The following is a 16,485-nucleotide window of genomic DNA, read 5'->3' on the forward strand; positions in this document are numbered from 1 at the left end:
GTCTACCTACCAACTCAATATATCTTCCCAGTATCAAAGTTCTCTTGTACTCATGTCTTTTGCAAATGCTTGCAGCCTGTAACAAATAATAGTGTAGTGAAATAAACTACTAATGACTACAAAACCATGATAGCCCATAATATAAAGTTCCTTAGAATTTGTAGTGGAGATCTTTTCTTTCAGTAAAAAGGATTATGAAGAGCAGAGTCCCTCACAAACCATAAAATCTCTAAGAACAGTAGATTACATTTGCAGATAAATCATTCTAGCACAATTCTAACACAAAGGGACATCTAAAGGATGCTGATAAAACATGGAACTTCCTTATCAGATATTTAGAAAACTACATTTATAGAGAGTAATTGAAGAGAAAAAAAAAATCCCTGGGACCTTATTGTTTTGCACATGAAAAACACCTGAATTTTGCATCTTAAAATTGATTTAAGGAATGGGGAGAGGGATTACACGAATCATTATTATATCCTTATCATTGTTGTTTTAAATATCCTGCAATTATTAGGAAAAAAAATAATATCAATTTCTAACTGAATTGTATACAAAGGCTCCACTGGTAAAAGGTTTTTTTCTGCCGCTTATCTTTTGTAGACTCACGTGGTCTAATCACTCTCAGAGCTAAGGACTAACATTAATCCTCCAGATTATGTTAATGATCCTGGACTGATGCTGTTTGGGCATTTAAGGGAGTCTTGAGTCCAAAATGTTTAGCGCATAGCAAGAAAACAATACCATACATAAGGGTATCTATCCATTTATAAGGCTGCTCTGGCACAGTTAAAGGCCATCTTTAGACTGGAAGATGCAAATTGCAGTTGTTTGCATGATTGGTTTCTTTAAAAATATTATATGCGACAGACTTTCTGCTGGAGTATCAATCTTGCCACGAATTCCTTTGATGGGGTTGGCTCTGAGGCTCTGAGACTTAGCCTCAGAAAGACAAAAAGCTAGTCAAACAGCTAGAGCTGTCCATATGGCTTCTTCTTTATTGATGACCCACCTCTTGTAGCACAATTCCTCTGCTGCTTTTGGAAAAAAAAATCAGAAATCCTTGTTTTGGTTCCTGTATGATTCTCCCTCAATAGTTCTTTTCATTATTCTGGAAATTAATATCAAAGAGAGAATCTGAAAGACATACATAACAGAAGGTTTGTCTCCACAGATGCAGGGGCAGGAGGGAGAGGAGTACAAGCATCATGCCCAAATAATGATAAATACAGTGATTTCCAAATGCACTGAAGTGAAGGAAGATCCTGTGTGTTATCTGCAGCTGTTTTACAACTGATTTGATGTTAATTGACATCCATGATAGCTAACTCTTTTCTAAATCACTTTCAAAATGGAACAAATCTCCTAGTTCACCAAGCACTGCTAATATTTTAATATTTGCCTGATGGTTGTTCTGTTCTTTCGGCCTCCCAGCATCTTTCTAAATCTCTGTTGAATGGGGCCTGTCTTCCATAGAATATAATAGTGGTGAAAACCAGAGTTCAGCACAGCAGTTCATTAGCAAGAAATGCTAATGGGAGCAGTCAGACATTTTGGCTGCTTCAGTACAAATCGAAAGAATTTCAGCCTAATGCTCACTATGGCCCCTTCAACAGGATCAGGCAAAGTGTATGTTAGACACAAATTTCTCCACTCAGTGAGGGGGATTTAATCAGACTTTTTAACCTAAAGAAAGAGAGATGTCCTCCAAAACACACGGATTTTTTTCTTAATGCTATTGCAAGTAGTAGGGCGGGGATTTTTTTTTTTTTTTTTGCATTAACAGGGACAATTCTGTTTCCTCTTTTTCCAGAGTGACTCAGCTGAACTCCTACAGTTCTGCTTTGGCATTGGAGAGGTTATGACTGTTTCTGTACAGATTAGCACCGTTCTCACCTGAATTACAGGATTTATGGAAGTCTGGAAAGCATGCAGCCAAAGGCATCTATAAAACTGTTTTAGGGTTTTTTTCAGTAATTTTCAGAAAAAAATTCTGATGTCCTTTAGGAATACAAGCCTATAGAAATACTCAAGTTTTTGTGTGCTACTAATGTAAAACTCGTATCATAGTAAAATGGCAAAACCATCTTTCTGTATGAAGTGAAGATAAAAAAAATGTTTTTCCTACTCATGCTTAGTTTTTCCGGTGCTCTTGAAATAATTACCGAATTATTCCACCTAATAATATTTTCACATATTCGTATGCCTAAACATGGATTTAAGTGTTTCGTAATATATCTGTGATCCATTAATAAAAATATATCCCTTTCCTACATGTGAATATGTCCTTAAGAAGCTGCACAGTGAAATATATTTCATATTTTTTAATATATCCTGTCTTAATAGTTATCATGTGCTTCATGTGACCACCTTCTACTTTGTCAGCTTGGAGCGAGATAGCAGTCCTCCTGACCTTCAGGAACTGCCATTGTACCAACCACCTGGGCGTATTTGCATTCTTTACCTTTTTGCAGTGGAATAATAATAATGGAAGAGGGAAAAGAATGCGAAAAGAGCAGGTTCATGTAATTTCTTTCTCAAAGTCAAGTATATACTGCTCTCTTGTGGAACTTGTACGGCAGTTACCAGCACTGGATAAAGGTGTCCTTGCCTTTCTGACTCTTTTATTTTGTTCTACTGAATATTACTAAGGGAAATTTAGTGCATATGATGTGGCAGTTTTTTCGAATTCTGCTGTATAAATGCCAATCTTTCCTCTTAATTTACTTTATTGTTTTTTTTCTTTGATGGTCAGCATCCATTGTTGACATAGCTGTGTGTGCTGCTTTTGAAATTAGGATTTGTGATATTTTGCAAAAAACCCATGCATTTATAAGTACTGGAAGATTGTCTTCTCTTCTCTTTAGGTGACACTGAAATACATCTGTTGTTTACTCTGGTACACTTTTAATTAGCCTCAGTAAGAAGATAAGTGGTTTAAAAAAAGGAATGAAACCTGGGTATTTGTCTGCATGATGTTTGTGTATAGGGGTGTGTTGTCCAAATTATGGACTCTAAAATATTTTCTCATGTATTATGAAACTGAGTGCAGAGTGAAATTTTTAGAATAATGTTGCAAAATATATCACTGTCCAGTCAAAGAACAGAGGTAGTCCAGCCACTGAGCACCTGGGAGGAAAAGAACTCCAGAAGCAGTCAAACTTCGGATGCCTGGTTTCCTGAGGATGTCTTCTGGGTGAGATTCTCCACTTTCCTAAAAATATGTGTGTGTGAGTTTACGTGGCAGTTGCTCTGTCATTAGGAGCACTGCTCTCTCTACCTTGCCATTCATTTTCATTACAAGACAGAAGTATTTGAGGCTGTTGTCTTTAGGTCGGATGTGGTCAAAAATGTTATTTATGATTGAAGGATAGAGAGGCAGAGCAATTTTATTACCTTATTTACCTGGAAAACATAAGTCAGCTCTATTTGTGCCTGAACATGCGCTACATCTTACATATTTTACAGCATATTTTATCCAGCAGGATCCTAAAGAAATATACAGTCTAAAGACTAAACTTCCCTCTTCTGGCTCAGCCTGAGAACTTCAACTGCAAACTTGATCTGTTTCTGGAAAGGCTACTTGAGTTCATTCATATAACACATACACAGCAAAATGCTCGACTGGATAGAAACACTTCATTCCCCTGATATAAATTCTTGCTGCCACCTCAGCTGAGAAAACAATTCTCCTTAGGGCAAGTACTTATCCCTGTGAGCACCAAGGATTTTGAGGATAAGTTATGTAAGAGTACCACCATTATTAAAACCACACAACCAATTTCAAGAAGGCTGAGTTTACTCTTGCCAAGTAAGCCCTGTTCCGTAAGGTGGGGTAGGAATTAGACTTTTGGTCCACTCTAACCCTTGGAGGAGTGCAGCCTATTTTCAAAGGGGAGTAAGTAAGGTCCTAGAGGTATCTTTAGTGCAAAACATGCTTCCATGAGGAATTATTGCAATGGCTAATGCGCTATAAACACAGCCCCTAGCTCCTTGCATACCAGCTTCTCTGTATAGCCAAGCCTTGTATTCTCTTGCTTGCAGACAAGATATTCTCTGGTGAAAAGAGGGAGTCTAAAGAATCAAGTCATAATCAGCGTGCTTTTGTGAGTCCTGTGAAATACAGTGAGAGTTACAAAGGAAAAGCAAGTAGACTTGAGTGTACAATATTTCAGGAGAGATTGGGAGAGGGCGTTTTTACGATATTCTATTATGTCTCCTCTTTAGAGAGAGGCTAAGCCAGTGACAAAGGAATAGTTTTCCAAAGTGCTATTTGTTCACAGGATGGATAGGAGCTGACAAGCTGACCATCAGAACGGCTTCTTTGTCCTTGGAGCTCCAGGTGGTTTAACAGTGTAGAGAAGTTATGTGTTTTTACCAAAATGACTGTTCATTCGTTTTTAGATGTCTTTTCAGCCCTTTCCAGCGTATTTTCAAGGGCTTTTAAAGGAAAAAAAACAGAGCAGTGTATAAGGGGAGGAGGGTGGGGAGGCAAGGGTAAGGTAAGACTGGGTGTATGTGTGACGTGGAGAGGGTCATTCTTGCCTTATGTAGAAATACATTCATCCAGGGAAGGCTCAGAGGTAGAAGTAATCCACATTCATGCTACATAAATAAGAATAATGGCAGAAGCACATGTATAATCAGCTTTTCTAGCAGCAGGATTATCATGGCTATATTGCATCCTGTGCATTTTCTGAAAGCATATTTAAGGATGTAAACAGCAGTATTGAAATCATGCTAGAAACCTTACAATATTTTTTTTAATATAGCATTTTACTATTTATTGGTTTTTAATAAAATATTTGAAAGGTCTGCCCTTTATATCAAGTAAAGATAATATGATAATTACCTAATGTGAACAGCAAATAGCATTGCTGGCATTCATTATTATAATCTGATTTAGTCCATGTAGAATAGAATAGAATAGAGTAGAATAGAATAGAATAGAATAGAATAGAATAGAATAGAATAGAATAGAATAGAATAGAATAGAATAGAATAGAATAGATTTATTGCCATTAAAGAAAAAGGAGTTATTCTTGCTTACTAATTTTGGTTCTGATTCTGAGCAGTTTGTAGAGGTATAAATTCAGGGCTGAGCAGAGGGTACTAATGACCTTCTTCAAACTGTTACTAATGCAGCTCTGTGTGCAGCTGCCTCCATCATGACCAGGGTCTGCAGCCGAGTCACAGTCAGCGTGTTGTCCACCAGGACCCACCCTCAGGCCTGCAAGCTATCTCAGCACCACTGTAATCTCTCTACAATGTTTGTAGGGATATATTTCTTTTTGTATCTTTTCATAATTATCATTAAATTCTTTACATCTTTTGAAATAATTAAGCAAAGTATATCACTGGTTTAGCAAGTGGTGACACTTAATTTTGCCCAGAAGGGGATAGGAATAGGGATAAGCAACTGCATATATTCTCTATTGCCTACTTGGGGGTGGAAAAAATGCTGACTTCCATATACAGTAGTTACACTGTTATCTTTTCAGGCAAGAAATAGGGAAGAGAATTGGTTTATATTGCATCAACTGGGCTAGAGACCTCTAATCCATTAGATTATCCATAGAACTATGTTGACTTGGCTGAGGTTTGGGGACTGTTGGGATAAACTGGAGAATGACATTGGCCACCCTAAATTTCCAATAAAACTACATTGGCAGTTTATCCAAAGAGGGAAAAGTATCCACATGCAGGGCATAATCGTGTGATTATATTTTATTTGTATCATTACTAGAAGCCAAAAGATGGCTGTGAAATTTGATGGAAACTAAGGCCCTCATTTTGAAAGATTTCACTGTTACATGTATAGTGAACTCTTGTGCTCAAGCTGTTTTCCTGCAGTTTGTCCTCTTTGCTGAGCTTCTGCACAGAATAAGAGTGGTAAAATCTATCTGCAGATTTTAGTTTCTCCAAGAATGCTGTTCCCCTAATAAGACTGGTCTTTTTAACCAAGATTCACTTGCACCTTTACAAGTCAGTTTTCCCAAAATATTTAGTAAACTTATTAAACTTCTGGTCCTTATTTCTTTCTTCCATTTATTTACAGAAACTGTTCATTAGTGCATATGACTGTATCTGCTCTTCAGCAGTAGCATGAACTGTGCTGTGTTTTGTATCACGTCTTCAGAAAATTGCATTGTATTTGTCGTAGTTTGAGCTCAGAGGGCAACTGAGCACCACACAGCCACTCACCTCTCCCTTCCCCCTCAGCGCTGGGAAGGGGAAAATAAGCAAAAGCGATGCTCACTTCTGTCCTTCCCCCCCAGCGCTGAAAAGGAGGTAAGCAAAGGGCTCAGAACACTGAGATAAGGACAAGGAGGGATGATGTCATCGTTTTTAAGGCACAGGCAAAAACCAGACTTGTTAGGGAAAGAAAAAAAGAACATAAATTTAAGACAGACACTAACAACAAGAACACTTAACAGACAGAGTAGGACCATGAGAAGAATTACCACAGCTTGAAAACACCTTTCCCCACCCCTCCCTTCTTCCCAGGCTCAGCTTTGCTCTTGGTATCTTCTCCCCTCCAGTAGCAGAGGGGGCAGGGAATGTGGGGTGCGGTCAGTTCTGCCACTTCTTCTCCCTCAGGGAGGGGGAACTTCTGTCATTCTTCCCCTGTTCCAGTGCAGTCCCCCTCTCACAGGAGACAGTCCTCCACAAACCAACTCCGACATGAGTCACTCCCATGGGCATGTGGGTCACCCCTGCGTGTTGCAGTCCTCCTGGTGCCAAACTACAACAGTGACGGCTTCTTCCCGTGGGGTCCCAGCCTTCTTTGGCACAGTCACCTGGCACAGTGTGGTGTCCCCCTCAGGCCACAAATCGGTATCTGCTCCACTGTAGACCCCCATGGGTGGCAGGGGGGCAGCCCTGCCATCTCATCACAGGGTACAGGGGAGTTTCTGCTCTGGCACACCTCCTGCCCTTCTCCTCCTTCCTTCCACTGACCTCGGTGTTCACACAGATGTTCTCCTCACAACTCCCACTACTCCTCCCAGGTTCCCTTTCTTAAATACGTTATTGCAGAGGTGCAGCCAATCGGCCTGGCCTTGGTGCAAAGGCAGATCTGACTGGGGCCGGGGAAACTTCGAGAAGCTTCTCACAGGGGGCCACTGCTGTAGCCCCCTCCCCGCTACCAAAAGCCCCCACCGCTCACTCAAACCAGGACAGTGTTGTTTCCTTCTATTTTATGACTTCACTTCCATCTTTTTTCTAAAGCTTAGTCATAGTACCGAAGTCTTTCCTCAGACTTGTTGTGTGTTCACTAGACTTTTACCACGTGCGCTAATCTGATTTCAGAAGGGAGAGCTGTATACTGCTGATTTACATGTCAATGTTTCTAGGGGTGCTGAATCAGCAAAAAGGAGCACAAAGGGCAGGGGCAGTGGCAACCGTGGTAGCTAAAGCCAGAGAAAACATTGGCAGAGCAGGGCTTTGCCAGATGTACTGCAGTGGATAGTGCAATGCTGTATTCAAAGACATGGAATTAAGAGCAGGAATAGAAAAAGGAAATGTTGATCTCTGCTGAGACCTGCCTGGTGCAGTAATCTGTGTCTGAACCTCCACATTGCTTTGATTTTATTTCTGCATCTGCTACAAAGACAACACCTTGGGACACTTTACAGGATATGGATCTCCAGAGTGGAACCGCATCTGCCTGGGCGGTGAAAACGTTGAGTAGCTGGGTTCGGTTTTATGCGGTGGAATCGAATGAACAGAAAACACCGGTTTTAACCTCAGCTGGTAGGAAAGCAGTTGAGCCATTTGGCGGCAGTGCCACCTCGTGGAAGCGGGGCGGCCGAGCCGCCCCCCGGCCCCCCCGACCCCCGCCCCGTCCCCCGGGGTCCCGCCGAACCCCTTCCCCATCCCCGGGGTCCTGCCGAACCCCCTCCCCATCCCCGGGGTCCCTCCGGGCACGGCCGGCGCCGGTGCGGTCCCCGTGGAACTGCCCGTGCCCGGTTTAGGGGCAGCGGGTGCCAACGCTGTCACTGGTTCTCTGTGAGATACTGATACATTGGACAAAAACCAGACAATATTTTAAAATTTACAGATTTGCTTAATGTTACATTCTGTTTGATTTTGCAAAAGATAGCTCTTATGAAGGGTGCTTGCTGATACCTTGTTACGTTTCTCCTCCCTCCTTGCCTCCCCAATGACTTTTTTCTTTTTTCCCCTCTGCATCTTGCCTTCCATAGTTAACAATGTCATCTTACCATAAGATTGTCATCTTTCCATAGCAGAGAGCATTTCTGAATCAGTAGGGGTATAGCTCCCTGGTGAGCTAGGCAAAGGCACTGTCCCATTGTTGTCAGACCTCCAGCTTGCCATGTATGCTAAAGCACAGGGTTGTAAAAACTCAGGTGTTGTGGTTAGGAGGGGAGGACAGGTCAGACTGGAGCACTCCTTTGCCAGAAAAATAATTAAAATATCATTTTATCTCATCTAAAATATTCATCACCCAGACCTGGTGATGGATACAGTGATAGAATGTTTCAGATGTAGCCAAAGTGTTTTCATAATGGAAGACTCAATATTTTTCAGGTAATGAGGCCCTCTGATAACCAAATGTGAAATATTTGTATTACACTTCAGTTTATTTCCATTCTCATTTTCCACTTTTTTCCCTTCTCAAAGCACATAAGCTCACTGACTGGAGTCTTATGAGCTTTGTCTCTTCATTTTATTACCTACTGCCAAATACACTTCTCTTATTTAAGCCCAGCGCACATTTCAGCATCAGCACTGCTAGGCATAACCAGCTTGGCAAAGTTTATTTTAGCAAGCTATTTACTGTAATTTCTGATGGAGATTGGAGACACTTTGGTTGATTGACAGCTGATTTGCAGTCAATCAAAAGTAGACACATAATTTAATTCCAGTGTCCTCTCCAGAGAAATCCTTTGAAAGCACTATTATAAAGTGGGAATAGCATGGACAACAGAAAGAAAGAGAGAACAGACGCCTCACTTGTGCAGTTTCCATCCAAATGTGTGCCTTGCTCATTATTCATGTGTTCAGTACAGGAGCTCTCATATCCATCTGTTATTGAGGAAGGAACTGGAAATAGCCATTGTGTTGTTGTAGGAACACTGACATGAAGAAAGAGTAACAAAAAACTCTGGTAATAGTGTTAATAATTGTAGATTCCATATGTAAAAAATAGGGCAGCACTTAGTTTTCTAAAAAAGTAATTACCTTGTATGTGTTTCTCTGTTGCAGATGCACCATTAACTTTCCTAGGTCTAACTTCTGGTAAAAGGCAGGTTTAACCTGCCTAGATGCGTGAGAAAATTCATCCTCCCAGGACAGGACAGTGACCACCTCACATCTCACTGCTTGTTCCAAGGGAGGTCACTCCTCATTCTTCACTTTAACAGGGTACAGTGAGGCTTTTGGATGTGTCCAGCTTAGTTGTCGTGGGTTTTCACTCTGTGTTGTACCGTGCTTAACATCGATAGTAAAAGAGATGTTACTTTGCTTGGCAGTGATTTCATTTTCATTTCTGAGAGAGATATTATTTGGTTTGTAAGATAAGAGACAGCTGACTATCAACACAGGCAGAGCTCTTTACTGATAATGCCAAGCTTAAAAATGAATAATGACCTTTCTGCCACTTCAGCAAATGACTAGCTGTTTGTCCAGAAGGTGTAGCTACTTTTGCAGGCCCCCCAAAAATGCAAGGCAGAACACTGGACACCTGACTACCTACTGGGGACTCCTAGGTATTGTATGCCCTCTCTTATTATGCAAGAGAGAAAATGTGTCTGTTACTGTTAGGTCTTCAAAGGGGAAGCAAATGTATTTGAAACTGTATTGTCATCCACATATCCAAGTTCAGGCCTTACATAATCAAAAACTGTCTAATGTTTTGGGCTTAGGTATATGTCTTGGCTCACTGGTACTGTGCTTAGCTAGCTGGTACCCTGCTTGCATTTATAATTTATTAATGGTATTATTAATATAGCTTCTAGAGCTAGTCCCCTAGCAATGGATATTGGGCATACACAGGCTAAAACTAGCTTATATATGTAGAAAGATTTCTGATAAAACACTTTGTTCTTTCCCCCTGGTCTTGTACCAAGACATTATAACATGCTAGTAGTTCAAGTGTCTTAAGACATAAGTATATACAAGCAGATCAGTTTTAAACTATGAGTTTTTCAGGAGTCTAAAGTTCATAACAATTAGCACTGGGAAAATTATGTAAATATTTTCACCATTCATATTTTGATGTGCAAAGACTAATGCTTATACTAAAAGCTCTGCTAGAGATTCATTGCTTTCATTTGCACCTCTACTTGATTAATCTTTTTTCTTGGCCCATCACTTTTTTTTCAGCAGTTATGGTTCTTTGCTCTTAATCTAACACCTTTGATGTCCCACTTTGATTCAAAGAAATGAAAGTTGGATGGTAATGTTTGAAAAGGTGCTATTCCTGTTAAATGATGAAGTCATTTTGGTTCAGTTTGTTCAGATAGGTCTCCTTTTGGCTAATTGGTCTGATGACATATAAAAGTGTCTAGAAGACATCACACAAGTGACAGAAAAAACATTCCCCCAATTTGTTTTAGCATTCTGGTAAACTTTTCTGAAGTTTCTCCTTTCTTCTTTTTAGAGCTGTAAACATCAGAAGGGGGCTTTATTAAATTGCTTTTACCTCAGACTACAGGGGGCTTTAATGGAAAAGGGAATAATGTTTGAAACTGTTGAGTCTTTGTTCTTTTTCTAAGGCAAGCACATTGAGAGTCCACACAGTGGGATCTTAATAACTGGGCTTATTACCTTCACAGCAGTAAAAAATACTGGGGTACCTGGGTTTACCGAACTGGTAAAAAGGATACTAACCAATTCCATACATTATGTACTTGAAAAAGGACATAACAGTATAAATATGTTATTATCAAAATGTTAATCAGTCCTATAGAACATATCTGTGAAGTCTGAGAAGATATTCACAGACTATTTTGCAGACTTTCAAGTACCACAGTGACACCTGGAAGCGTCGCTGCATTTCTCTGAGTACTGAGTCAATAACAGCATTCTCTGGAGCCCTTATGGATCCATCTGTGCTAAAGATAGACCATGACTAGGGCATCTTCTTCAGGACTGAGAACAAGCAGCACGGCACACCTTGCATTAATAGAGCTGCATTTCTCCATTGCCTTTCCTTTAACCACCACCAAAAAACTCCTCAGTGCCCAGACAGGCTGCCTTGTGATGGCTGTGTTGTGCCTCCATGTACACATTGCCTGGGAAAAGTTCTGACTGACACAGGGTGAGCCGTCCTTGACAATCAGTCCATGACCACTTCACTTACAAGGTGGCGTGTAAATGTGTGTTCTACATAGCTAGGTAACTTTTCCATAAGAGTGAGCAGGACAACAAGGATATTCACAGTGTATGTTGCCATATGTATATGCCAAGGAAGGTAAGTTCCACTTTTCTTTAAAAAAAGTATTTTAAGAACTGCAGTTATTGGTGTTATGAAATCAGACAGAGCATATCCTTTATGGCCTTGATTTTTCTATTTCTCCCCTTGTAATTGAAATAAATGCTTAATTTATTTTCTTCTAAATTAAAAAGTTGTCAAGATACCATGGTATTCTCTGTGGACTCTGTGTTATAATCACAACTGATAAAGCTGAAATTCTCTGGTCTTGCCTCTGGGAGGAGATAGTTGTGGTGTTTTGCATCAGTCTGTCCATGTTCTGTGAGTACTCTCATTTCTTCCTGCTGTTATTGTTTCTCCTTCAACAATCATTAGTGTTGGGCAAAGAAAACATGCAATCTTGAGAGTTCTCTGTGCCAGGCTTTCTGCCTGGCTGGCTTTCCTTGCTGTTGCTACATGATCTCAAAATGCTGTTGCAGCTCTCTGCTCTTCATAGTACAGTATTCACTGGAACTGCAATTTCTAGTGCAAGCTGTAAAATCAAAGTAGATATTGTGAACGAGTTGATTTTCTGTTCGTTCATTTCTTATATCATCTATCAACTGATCTCCTGAATCATTTAAGGTCCTCCAAACCTGGCTTTGGTAATTTCTGTTGTTTTGCCATGTAACCAGACACTATTTTTTTTTAAACTTTTATTTATGAAACAGAAGAAATCTGCAATAATTAGTAAGTTTAATGCTAGAAAGTTTTGTAAAGTTTCTATGGTTACCTAAATGTCTTGTCTGCTAATTTATTAGGAGTCAGGCTGAACAGTGAGTTCTTTTCATCCTTAATTCAGTGAAGTTGGCATCTTTTTCATCCTTTAGATCATTACCTATTACATGCTTCCAGCATATTTGTATTATCTGCTCTTGGCCCTCTGTTATGCAAATAAGAAAAGCAGTTTTCCTCTAAGTTTTTACCCTTTTTGTACTATTATGATGACTTATAAAGGGTTCCAGTGTTGTGGTTGTACTCTAATTTTTGTAGGCTCACACAGTTATGCTTCATACCCCTGTACACCTGTACAGATCTTGGTGCTCAAGTGCTGTGTCTGCCCTGTTCTCACCAGACTGTAGGGAAGTTGTTCTGAGAATCAAAATTGAGTGGAGTTATTCTATAGCTAGAGACTTTATTTTACCTCAAAGTACTATTTACTTTGCCTGGGAGTCCAATGCATGAAAATCCTGAGTATTAAATGAGGGTTTTGGGAAGCCACACAGACCATGGTTATAGGTGGTACAAGGGTGAAACCAAACCTGGTCAGTTTAACTCTTCGTCTTGCAGTACTATAGTGTTTTCCTGTGGAGAAGAGAAGAAACAGAAACATGCCTCTGAGTGTTTGCTATGGAAAGATCATGAAATAGATATTTGTTTTACCAGAGGAGCCATTCAGGTGTAGCTACATACTCCTTCACTGAAGTGTACAGAAAATTTACATCACCCTCTTAGATGAAGATAAGGACCTACAACTGGAAAATTAACATGTTGGCTGAATTTGTTAGCATACTTATTAGGACATCAGCTTCTCTATACTAGAAGTCTCACATATGTTTGTTATAAAACCAGTGTACAATGTGTGAAATAACCTTCCCTAATTATAATCTAGACAATGCCAGGAAAGTGAAGCTAATTACAATAAGCTCTATTAAGTCATCTAACATGGCAGTATATGCCATGAGGTAAAAGTGCTTGGATGCAGACTGGTGACAAGGGAAATATGTGGCGAGATCATGCCCGTTTTTTTTTTTTTTCTCCTTCTTTCAGCCAACAAATTAGAAGCTCATCTGAAAAATCATTTTAATTTGATATATTGTTGTGGTGATGACAACTTGAACAGCATTTAATTCTCAGGAAACAAATCTTGTAAGAACAAAGCCCAAAATCTTCAGTGATGGAATGTAGTAATTTCACAATCTTATTTAATTTTGGTACCTAAAAATCTGAAGGTGATTAGTTAATGTCTTTGGGCCATGCTTTCACTATATTTTAGGTCCATTTTACAAGTAGTGAATAAATATGCTTCTATTAGTGTACGAAGGAAGTTGACCTCTTTGATCAGTTGAGAACCTGGCAATTGGTTATATGCATGATATACAAAATGTAGATAAGCTGTAAGAGAGAAAGCCTTTACTGAGACACTCGTTGGCTTTTAAAATATGGAAAAGTTGATGACAAATTTATTTTATTTTTCCCTTTTACTGTAGTATTTTCATCTCAGAGATTACTATCTGTAGTGGGGAGGGCTTTTTTCACCTGTCTATGATTAATTAATTAGTTTTATATCATAATTTTAAATATTTTCCAATCCCCAGGAGCCCGGCCTGGCCTACTTGTGGGTGTGAGAAATAATGATATTGTCCATGTTTGTGCCTGAAAGTATTAGAACCTAGAAAACAAACCACTTTTCTGCTATTTGTTAATCCCATCAAGTCTTCTGTGGATCCTAAACTGTTATCTGCTTCAGTGTCCAAAAAATCCACAGTCATGCATGGAAGCAAAAATGTATATATTTTACAATACTGTCAAATATATAATCACTTGGTATTTTTTCTCACAGGGTCCAGTCTTTATTCACTTCAGATAGCCAACTGTCACCATTCACTTCTCTGCGTCTGCTTCTCGACCCTTACCCCCATCCTCCACCCAAATTCATCTTTCCTTTTGTCCATAAGTCCCTTAATCTTCTGCTGACTCCTTAGTGTGCCTTTGCCGCAATTAGCCTGCCTCTTTAAACCTGCCTCCCACATGTCAGTGGTGCACAGATCGCAAAGACTAATGCTGCAGGAGGTTAAGACCTTCACGGGGACATCAGTACAAACACCAATATGATGGCTACAAAATGTCCATTTATTAAACTGTGTATCTTACCTATATACATTCGCCAAGCATCTCCTTTGTGGGTGTGCCCTTAGTGTTACAAGCCTATCCATCACCTTACCTCGTAACAAGGGAGGGCTACAGCTATTCCTTCCGTACATCAAGAGATCTTCCGAATGCCACTCCCTACATGCCGTGGCAAAGAAATTGTGGGGAAATTGTTTCTAATCTTCTAAGAAGTTTCTATGGGACAAGGGGGAAATGAAGGATTTCAAAAGCTTTGTAATTTTTCCTGATTCCAAAGACAGTAGAAAGCATGGTTTTGACTTTACAGTCAGCTTCTCCTCTCAGTTCCCCTGTTTTGGGTTCTCCTCCAAAGTGAAGAAAAATTAAAGCTTCTAACCAAATGATTCTCAGATATTTTTAAATGAGATAGTCAACATATGGTATCCTAAATTGCATAAAGATTAATGAAGGTCAAAGTAATGGAAACAAGTTGTTATACTGGTAAATATTGCAGAACTGTCACTGTAGGCTACCCTGGCCTATCAGCAGTAACACTCCCAGTGTCTCCCAGCAGTGTAACAGTGGGGACCTGGGTGCTTTCCCCTGGCTTGCAGGACTGTTTGGCTCAGCAAATGTTCCACTGCTGTAAGGCAGTTTATTTTGAATGTTTCACCAGATGGGATTTCTACCACTTTCCTGGAGAGAGTATGCTTTAGTCTTAGAAATCATGAATATTCAAGCTGAAATCTGCCCAGATACTTTTTCAAGGCCATATATCTGGGCCATATATCAAAGTCTTTTTGTCTACATGCACTTCAGTTACATGTTTTTTCTTGCCTTATTCTCAACATACACTGAGTATCTGAATGTGCTGGAATTTAATTCTGTTCTTATTTCACCTCATTATGACATTCACATTCCTTCAAATCTTCCTTTCAAAAGAATTTTGTTCAGCTGTTTTCAGCTCAGGACTCTTTCAATCATGCTATTGGTGGACAGGCATGTTTCAGGCACTTACCTGTGCACTAAACTACCCCTGCTGCCTGAAGAAAAATCATGCTCCAGGGAAAGCAAAGACTGCCAGACACTCCTGCTTCTCACCTTTTATGAATTTATGGCAACGGCACCTGCTGCAGACCATACCTGAGATCTGCTTCTTAATTGGGCACTCTGGAACCATTAGAAGAGCGGTGAATGCTAAGAGGCAGCATAGGTTCAAAAACAAATTGGTGGCCATCATAGAAGAAAAAGCCACCTAAATCTGCGAGATACAGTGGCTGGCGGACACCTGCTGGCCTAGGGAGTCCTGAGACAAATGATGCTTGGCTTGGTAGTGTAAATGCAAAAAAAAAGCCCTTTGGGGTGTTATGAAAAGTTTGCATTTTTTGTTGTCCTTCAAACATGAATTTCAAATTTTCCACTCATTAATCTCTTTTGATAATAAGTTGTTTTGTAAAAAGATATGTTGTACTACTACTAAGTAATTCCTTGCTTATGCTTTCCCTATCTTCACCAGTTCTTTGTTGAATTATATTTAAAGGCACTATTTGGCTATTTACTATCACAAATGTAAGTTATTTTGAAATAATTCTACTCTGCCCTCGAGGGAGAGAAGCCTCACAGCACATGCTTTGTTATGTCTTTGATCATATCAGATTTTGCTGTGGCTCATTGCTTTATGACATATTTTCCCTTACTCTTCTTTGTCCCCCACTGCTATCTTGCAGTGTTTTACAGTTAATTCTAGCTACTCTTTAGTTCACTCCAGGCACTTTTTTGTTCCAGTTGCTCATAATTTTACTACTTTCAGTAACTAGCCCATAGGCTTCTTTACCATGTGTGCTCAGTCAGTATTATTCTTTTTTTAGCATTATCAAGTTCTGTATCCTTACTGTAGTTTTCTAGCTCATTGGTATGTTAGGCAGACAAAATTAGTTCAACTGGTTACCCTTGTGACACATCATCTGCCATTGCAGTCCAGATAAAAACCTTGCTTATGGTAATCTATACTTTAAATATTTCATACATAAGATGTCATTGTTGATTTTTTTTCTGTCATCACATTGTTTTGCACATAGTGCAAATTTGGTAAATTTAGGATTTTTTGTTCAGTTCTGAATTAAAAGATCCTACTAAACTAGCTTGAATTTCTCGATTAAAAATAGCAAATGTGCCCTTAAGGTAATGACAACCTTTGCTTTCATTTCTACACA

Source organism: Strix aluco, chromosome 1, assembly GCF_031877795.1.
Source record: "Strix aluco isolate bStrAlu1 chromosome 1, bStrAlu1.hap1, whole genome shotgun sequence".
Taxonomy (NCBI): domain Eukaryota; kingdom Metazoa; phylum Chordata; class Aves; order Strigiformes; family Strigidae; genus Strix; species Strix aluco.